Below are 8,202 nucleotides of genomic sequence, written 5' to 3'. Positions count from 1 at the left end.
TTTGTTCTTTTTGCAAATTTCTCAAATGACACACACACACACACACACACACACACACATATATATATATACGTATGCCATGTCTTAGCTTTGATGGGCAGATTTCCATACACTTCAATGAGAACAGATCAAAATATGTGCATGGGCAGATTTCCATACACTTATAGCTCATAAGATAACTACTCAACCACACCTCTCTATAAATAAATACGACAGGAGGTAGAAAACTCTCCACCCCTTCAGAGGGAGAGGGAGAGTATCCTTGATGTGTTATATGGGTTGTATTTACCATGTTATATGAATTGTGTTTGTCATGTTGCCTGGATCGCTATTGTATTTTCAACATGTACGGCAGAGCATGAAATATGTACGCCATGGATGAAACACATAAACATCGAGCCATCCACTAGCCATGTCGTGTACATAATCAGTAGTTGTCTGCTTACACAGGCCGTTGGTATATGGATCATGGCTTGGAGGCTATTACAGATTGTCGTTCTCGTGTCATATGAGTTGTGGTTTTCTTGCTCAGGGGTTGTGGTACTACACTCAGTTCCATGACTTCCCATAATATATATACATATATATCATGCAGGCTTTTCAGGGGACCAGATTAGGGTCGTGGTTGTGAACCACGAACAAACGTGCGTGACAACCATGATCCAACGTGGTCAATAATCACGATCTAACATTAATGTGAACCACAGGATCAAATCACATGATAGTTTCGTGGTTGTCATACAGACTGTGTCGTTGTTCTTATAGACCGTGGTTATTGTTTTAAACAGGTGGTGGCATGATGTTAGAAGGATTGTGGTTATAAGATGATATGTGTCGTGGTTCTAGTATTACATGGGTCGTGTTTGTCCCCATAATATGGATCGTATTTGGCATGCACCTTCAACCACACATATACAACAACGATCCATTGTGTATGTCAACAAACGTGGCTGACAGCCAAAGTGCAATACAACTTCAAATTGTTCACGGACAATTACGACCCATCTCATTCACTAACCCATTATAGATCATAATAAGAAGAATAAACATTAAATATACCAATCCATTCATCATTCAACATTAAATCAGTGTTTGGCTCTCTTCGTTGGTCTACCTGACGTCTCTTCTCCTTAATTTTTTGGGAAGGTAACTGCATCTGCTCTTGTCTGCAGCAAACAGTCATATGCAATCGTCTTTCTAAATTTTGAAATTTTCTCCTAAAGAATCAGAATGAACTAATATTAAAACAAAGTACAAAGTAATTAGAATTGAATGTAAATAAATAAATATATATACTTACATGCGTAAAGTCAATTGCACTCATACTGCATAAGAAGTCTATATATTTCAGCATGTATACGCCATAATCATCTGAGTTAGGTTGCGTAGGCCTGTTAGTGGATGGCTTCACATTCCATGACTTCTCCCACCTAACTGATCCGTCATCAAGAACATGGAATAACCACCTTAGTTCGTCCGTTACATGTGCGACGACCAACTCAATTTTCTCTTCCAATTCGATACTCAAGCTGTCGTACAAAGTGACCTCTTTCTTCCTCGGATAAACAGCAGCCATCAGCCAGTGCTATCTCCTCGCATTAAGAGGGATGTACACCTATGAAGCACAAGAAATATGACAACAGTTGAAGCATTGCCCTTCTAAAATTGGACCTAATCATTTAAGTCCATGTACATGTGCAAGAAACTAAGATCTTACCACATTATACTTCCATAGAGGTTTTGGGTTACAGTCGACCATTTCTATAAGCACTTCACATAACCTTTCAGACTTCATGGTCCCACGATCCTTATGGTTCCCAGCGCCATAAGTTCGCAGTAGGTCAAGTTATTGTTCCATATACTGCTATTGATACATTGAATATTGTTAGAAATAGAAATGATTAATGACATTTTAAAGATAACTATGGTCCTCAAAATCACATTACTGTAAATAGCGATGAGACGAATGTGCAGTCCTATCTACCTCGTGGTCAATCATCCTGACGCGCTGATAGGTATCTTAGGTATAGGTCTATGGCCTACGTAACGAGGAAAATGTGTGATGTAACTATAATATTCATACATTGATATGAAATAATGAAGGAGAAATGGTAGATACTTACCTCAGAGTCAACCCATAAATTTAGGTCATAGACACTTTTCAATCAGACGAGTGAACCTAACTCTCTGACAACTCTTAACTCGTCCTCTTTGGCATCGGTTAGAGCTTGGTGGAGTTCACTGAGACCCCGACGAGGCTCTGTTATAGTTAGAGCTCTGTGGGATCCGTTGTATCACAACGTGGTCTCCCTTCCTCACTCAGTTACGGGGTATCAATGTTGAGCTATAATAAAATGACATATTATCTATGGAGTTCATAATATAATGTCTGATTTAAACCACGATCCAAATATAATTTCACGTACAATTGTTTTATTAACTTCATCCTTTAGCAGGTTCATCTCCTGCTTCATTTGCACCCAAAGTGTAACATTCTCATCTTTAAGATGGGTCATCCCAGCTTTAAAACTAGAGAGCTAGCGGATCCCAGCCTCAAAATTGGAGTTGTTGACCTATTATAGCAATCGTATTATTATTTTCTAGAAGACATTACATACATAATGACTTGTTAACTATTAAACCAAAGACAAATAACATGCATATTTTGTATGTATATCCTATCTCGTCCACATTGGGTCATATGTCTACTCAAGCCATGATGGATGATAACCACGACCAATCACACATGATAACAACGATCCAGCGTTGACATTAACCACGATCCAAGGTGGAACACAATAATGACCAAATTTCCATTTCATATATATTTATTGCATCTACCTCCTCTCTAAGCTTCATTCAAGTAAGCATTCTCATGCCTGAGAGGACTCCTTGAATGGGCAAGGGCATGTAACAGCGACCCTCACTGGATCATGATGATGACCTAAAAAGGAACATAATAACGACCAAATATGATAATAGAAAAATTCTATTTTATATACCTTTATTCCTCATATTTCCTCCCCAAGCTGCCTCATGCGCTCAAGTGAAGCATTCTATACGATCAAAGGGTTGGTCGAAGGAACATTATCCCATGATGAAATCGTATATTAGAAATGGTTATTACGGCCACTAGAGCCTTGTTGTCGTCCATAGTGGGTCGTGGTTCACGTCCATGGAAGTTTGTGGATGTCAACAACGATCCACTATACATGATAATCACAATCCACATTGGACGGGAATAATGATTGTGATAGATGATAGTAACAATCCACACTGAACGATAATCACGATCCATGTCTCGTAGAAAACACGTCCATTGTCTAGATAGAAGACTATCATGTTATATCAATCGTGACTCATCCACGATTCAGTGTGCATGACAACCACGACCCTTGGTGTATGATAACAACGATTCAGGATAGATTCCACTTCATATACCTTCATTGCCTAGATCTCCTCTCTGAGTTGCTTCACCAGCTCCTGCAGTGAAGAATTGATGTCCTCTCTGATTTGCTTCACCTACTCCTGCAATGAAGCATTGATATCCTCTCTAATTTGCTTCACCTGCTCTTGCAGTGAAGCATTGATCTCCTCCCTGAGTTGCTTCACCTGATCCTACAATGAAGCATTGATCTCCTCTCTATGCTGCTTCACCTTCTCCTGCAGTGAAGCACTGATCTCCTCTCTATGTTGCTTCACCTACTCATGTAGTGAATCATTTACTACACTGAGAGGGCACTGATCGACGAGACAATGTCTTGTAAAAAAATCACTATTATTATGTATTTTTATAAGGAACCCAGCCATGATATCATGTATGTGAACATGACACACTGGATGACAACAATGATGAACTAAGTGTCGTGGTTATTGCAAACAGTGGATCATGTTTCTCGACCGTATTGGGTCGTGGTTGAAAGATAAGTGGGTGACAGCTACAATCAAGAATAAGGTCATGGATATTACAACTAATGGGGCATGGTTGTCATCCATGTTAGGTCGTAGTTCAACCACATGAACCATCATGGATGAAAACCACGATCCAGTGTGTGTGATAAGAATGATCCATATTTCATTTAAACCACTAACCACGTTACACGAAACCGTGACCCTAGGCCATCATTGTTGGGTCATGGACCCTAGGTACCTGAAAACCATGACCCTTCCTATATGATAATAACAATCCTGTGTAGATGACAACCACGATCCTTTTTTCATTTTTCCTTTTCAGTGAGCTATTAACAAATGGGTTAGATAAAGTAAGGAGATTTCACGTACATGTTTAGTATTTGTATCATCTCTCGTTGACGTCACTTCTCGTAAAGAAGCATAATCCTCCTTGAGGTGCTTTATTTCTACTCCAAATTCATTAATCCGTTTCAATTCACCCTTTATTCCTTGCACCTCAGTAGCGAGGAAATCAATCTGCTTATTAGATTTCCTTATTGCGGATCTTGTTTTTTTTTTATATCTTTCAATACATTCCCAAAATGGACAAATTTCCCATCAAGTTCAGTTATTTTTTTTTTCATTTCTAAGAGGGAGGCTATAAGATCAGGGCCAGCTTTATTTCTTTCGTCATCCTCCATTGTCTCTACTGTGGGTGCTGACCACAGAGCCTTGTCCTTCGTATGAATGTCGTCGGCAGTTATACTCCTGACAACCTCTGTCTTTGCTTCTTCGACCGTTGGTCGAAGCTCTGGAGCTAGCACCACCTGCAGGAGCAAAATTGATTTATTAATTATAAACATACTACATGATTCAAATTACAATACTAATTGAATAAATCTTACCGGCACAGCTGTGAATATGACGGATATGGTTTCATATCTGCCTGTTTTCTTTTGACTCTAATTTAGGATTCGAGGAATCCTTGTAGGCAGTCTTCTAACGGCCCACCTACGGTCACCAGTGAGTTGAGGGAACCGTTCGTAGGCCCAAATCTGTATAAGAACAATTATCATGCATTAAATATTGGTTGATATATATGGAGGAAAAAGGTAATAATGCGAACTCAAAGTATGAATCAGGACAAGAATAACATACTTGTAGGGCATACGCGTATCCGCATATGTTGTATGATTTGGGGTACTAGCCAGTCGCCCTTTCCCCTGGAATAATGCTAGACGCAGCGCTAACCTCATTCTTCAAATAATCATACTCCACACTGCCCCGGGGGGAGTTATTAAAATATTATAAGTCATCAACCATGTCGATATACGTATCAACACAGTTATTCTTTTGTGGAGATCCTACCAATAGACTCTCAATGCAAATTATTAGAGCCAGCTTCACTGCGTCTATATGTTCGTCTTTATCGGTGAGTGACAAATAAGCTTCTTTCACTTTTTGTTTACTAACACCCCCTGCTCTCAGGTAGGTCTCCCTAATGCCTTTTCCTGCCTCTGCTCTTCTGGCGTCGACACAACCGCCACCATCGATGCTAAGTGGTCCAAACTTAAGACCCATTATTAGTGCAAAATCGAGCTCTGTAAATCTTATATTGGTGCCTTGAACATTGAATTTCAGATCACCAACATGCCTTTGCATCAGGCAATACATGATCTGAGACTGTGCCATCCACTCGGCCAGTGGAAAGTCTAGCAGAAATCCAAAACAGGTGTCTCTAAATAGTTTCTTTCTATCAGGTTTCTTCTCCATATCTTCAACCAAAACTTTCAAAAAACGGACGGAGCACTTGGGAGAGACCCGTGCCTTTTCAAAGTCTAAGCATGTGGTCATGGTTGGCTTATTTCGACCTGCATTCCAATATGGTCGTGGATTGTTAATTAATATAAAGTAGGATGGTCTTGCAATATCTAACATGGGTCGTAATTGTACTACACAGTGGATCGGGATTGAAATCCACGAAGGGTCGTGTTTATAATGAGTTCTAAAGGAATGTGGTTATCATGCTACATAGATCGTTGTTGTCATCTACGCTAGATCTTGGTTGTCATTTGTGTTAGGTCGTGGTTGACAATCGTGCTACAGGGTTCATTGATGTCATCTATGTGCCTGTCACCAACGATCCATTAGGCAAACCAACCATGATCGTGACAACGATTGTGGTTGTTATGGCATACAGATCGTTGTTGTCGTCTACATTGAATCGTGGTTCACAGGCATGACCCATAGAAGATGTGATCCATGATCTAGTTCAACTGTCAACTACGACCCATTATGCAACAAACAACGATCACAACCATGATCGTGGTTGTCATGCCATACATATCGTTGATGTCATCTACGTTGAGTCATGGTTCAAAGCGATGACCCACATAACACGTGGGCCATGATACACTGACCCTGTCAACCACGATCCATTTGGCATATCAACACCGATCACAACAACGATCATGATTGTCATGCTATACATATTGTTATAGTCATATACATTGGGTCATGGTTCACAGCCACGACCCACATAACATAATAACCACCGTACACCATCCCTATCAACCATTACCTTACTTCGCCATTTATATTGAGCTGCACTGAACTTGCAGATGTACTCGCTGAGGGATGATGGAGGGGCCCAGTAAAGAATATTCAAAACCAATTAATAAAAAAAAGGAAAAGGGTTAGGGATAAAAAGTGAAGGGGTCCTAGAGAAGAAGCTTCAATATATAGTCGGTGTTCTGTATGGGGATAAGTAGTTGAAGTTTTGCATTTAGAATCGTAAGCGTTCGTAAAAGTGTCTGTTGATGGTCTGCGTTTGGAATCGTAAGCATCCATTGATGGTCTACGTTTGGAATCGTAAGCGTCCGTTGATGTTCCGCGTTTGGAATCGTAAGCGTCCGTTAAAGCGTCTGTTGATGTTTTGTGTTTGGAACGAAATCATAAGCGTCCGTAAAAACGTCCGTTGATGTTCTGCGTTTGGGATGTAATCGTATACGTCCATAAAAGCATCCATAAGTGTCCAAGTTATAGTTGGTGTTTCGTAAGTCACATCGAAGTGCCTTTTCTCTGATCCGCATCGTCCATTTAATTTTTAACATCAAGAAACCCAAAGAATGGTGAAAATATTCGAATCTAATGGACCACAACAGTTCAACCAATAGTTTCCATAAAAGCCTATAATTTGTCATCTTTATGTAGTGTGGACCACTAATGGCTCGATATATGTCAGTAAAAAATTGTTCGAAGGATTCCATCATCCATGCACAATTCCAACGGATTAGATTCGATTTATGATGGGCCCATAGACTTGAACCAGATGATCCACGATAGATGTTCTGCATTTAGCATGACATATTAATACCATCCCATCCTATCCAATTTGCCCAGCCAACCAGGCCTAAGCAAACTTCCCACCTTTAGCACGACATATTAATTCGGTACAAACAATGATATATGGGGTCCATGGTCATATATATAAATGTTATCTAAACTGACCATCATATGTAATGTATGTATATAAAGGCATTAAATAATGAGTTTTATCAGGTGGTTGTACGACCCACGTAGTTCTCGACACCTTCTAACCATTAATGTCGGTGTGATTAACTACGTGATATATATACAATGACAATCACGATATATATCGTCATGTCAACTATGACCCATCAAACATTAACACCATGACCCATATAACATTATAACCACGATACAGAGATGTGTGCCAGAGACTTGGGCTTCAAACTAGATATGGTGAGGGCTTTCGTTGTCACAACTTGATCAAAGTCATCCCTACTTTGCACAATGATAACCACGACACTTCGTAGATGACAACCACGATCCTTCACGTTGTCAATACACGATCGAGGTAAAGGATCGTTGTTGACTCTTTCTATTTTTAATTTTTTTTTAATCGTGGTTTTCATGTAAAATGGATTGTGGTTGTTATGAAATATGGATCGTAGGTTGTCAAAGTTACATTGATTGTGGTGTCGGTTGCTATGGGTCGTGGTCTTTATGCTTTATGGATCGTTGTTGTCGTATTTTACGGATCATTGTTGTCATGTTATATGGATCGTGGTTTTCATGTTTTATGGATCGTTGTTGTCATGTTATATGGATCCCTATTGTCATGTTACAAAATATCGAGTTTGTTTGCCTGGAAACCAGAATAAGACATTTCACATCGGACTGGAATATGGATCGCGGTTGTAATGTTTTATAGGTCGTGATTATCATGAAATATGGATCCTGGTTGTCATGTTATATGGTTTGTGGTTGATGTGAAGCATTGACCGT

General features: G+C 39.7%; 1 long non-coding RNA gene across 1 annotated transcript; it reads right to left on the bottom strand.

Moving 5' to 3' along the window:
- Nucleotides 1–1,156: 1,156 nt before the first annotated feature.
- LOC131239660 (uncharacterized) lies at nt 1,157–1,852 on the bottom strand. The gene is made up of 3 exons (XR_009168328.1): nt 1,718–1,852; nt 1,301–1,615; nt 1,157–1,217 (listed from the first exon to the last, which is right to left on the bottom strand). It is a non-coding gene; the product is annotated as an uncharacterized LOC131239660 (long non-coding RNA).
- Between the last annotated feature and the right edge of the window lie 6,350 nt (nt 1,853–8,202).

Source organism: Magnolia sinica, chromosome 1 (genome assembly GCF_029962835.1).
Source record: "Magnolia sinica isolate HGM2019 chromosome 1, MsV1, whole genome shotgun sequence".
Lineage (NCBI taxonomy): Eukaryota > Viridiplantae > Streptophyta > Magnoliopsida > Magnoliales > Magnoliaceae > Magnolia > Magnolia sinica.
Note: the sequence above shows the minus strand (reverse complement) of the source record. Positions and strands in the feature narration are given on the sequence as shown.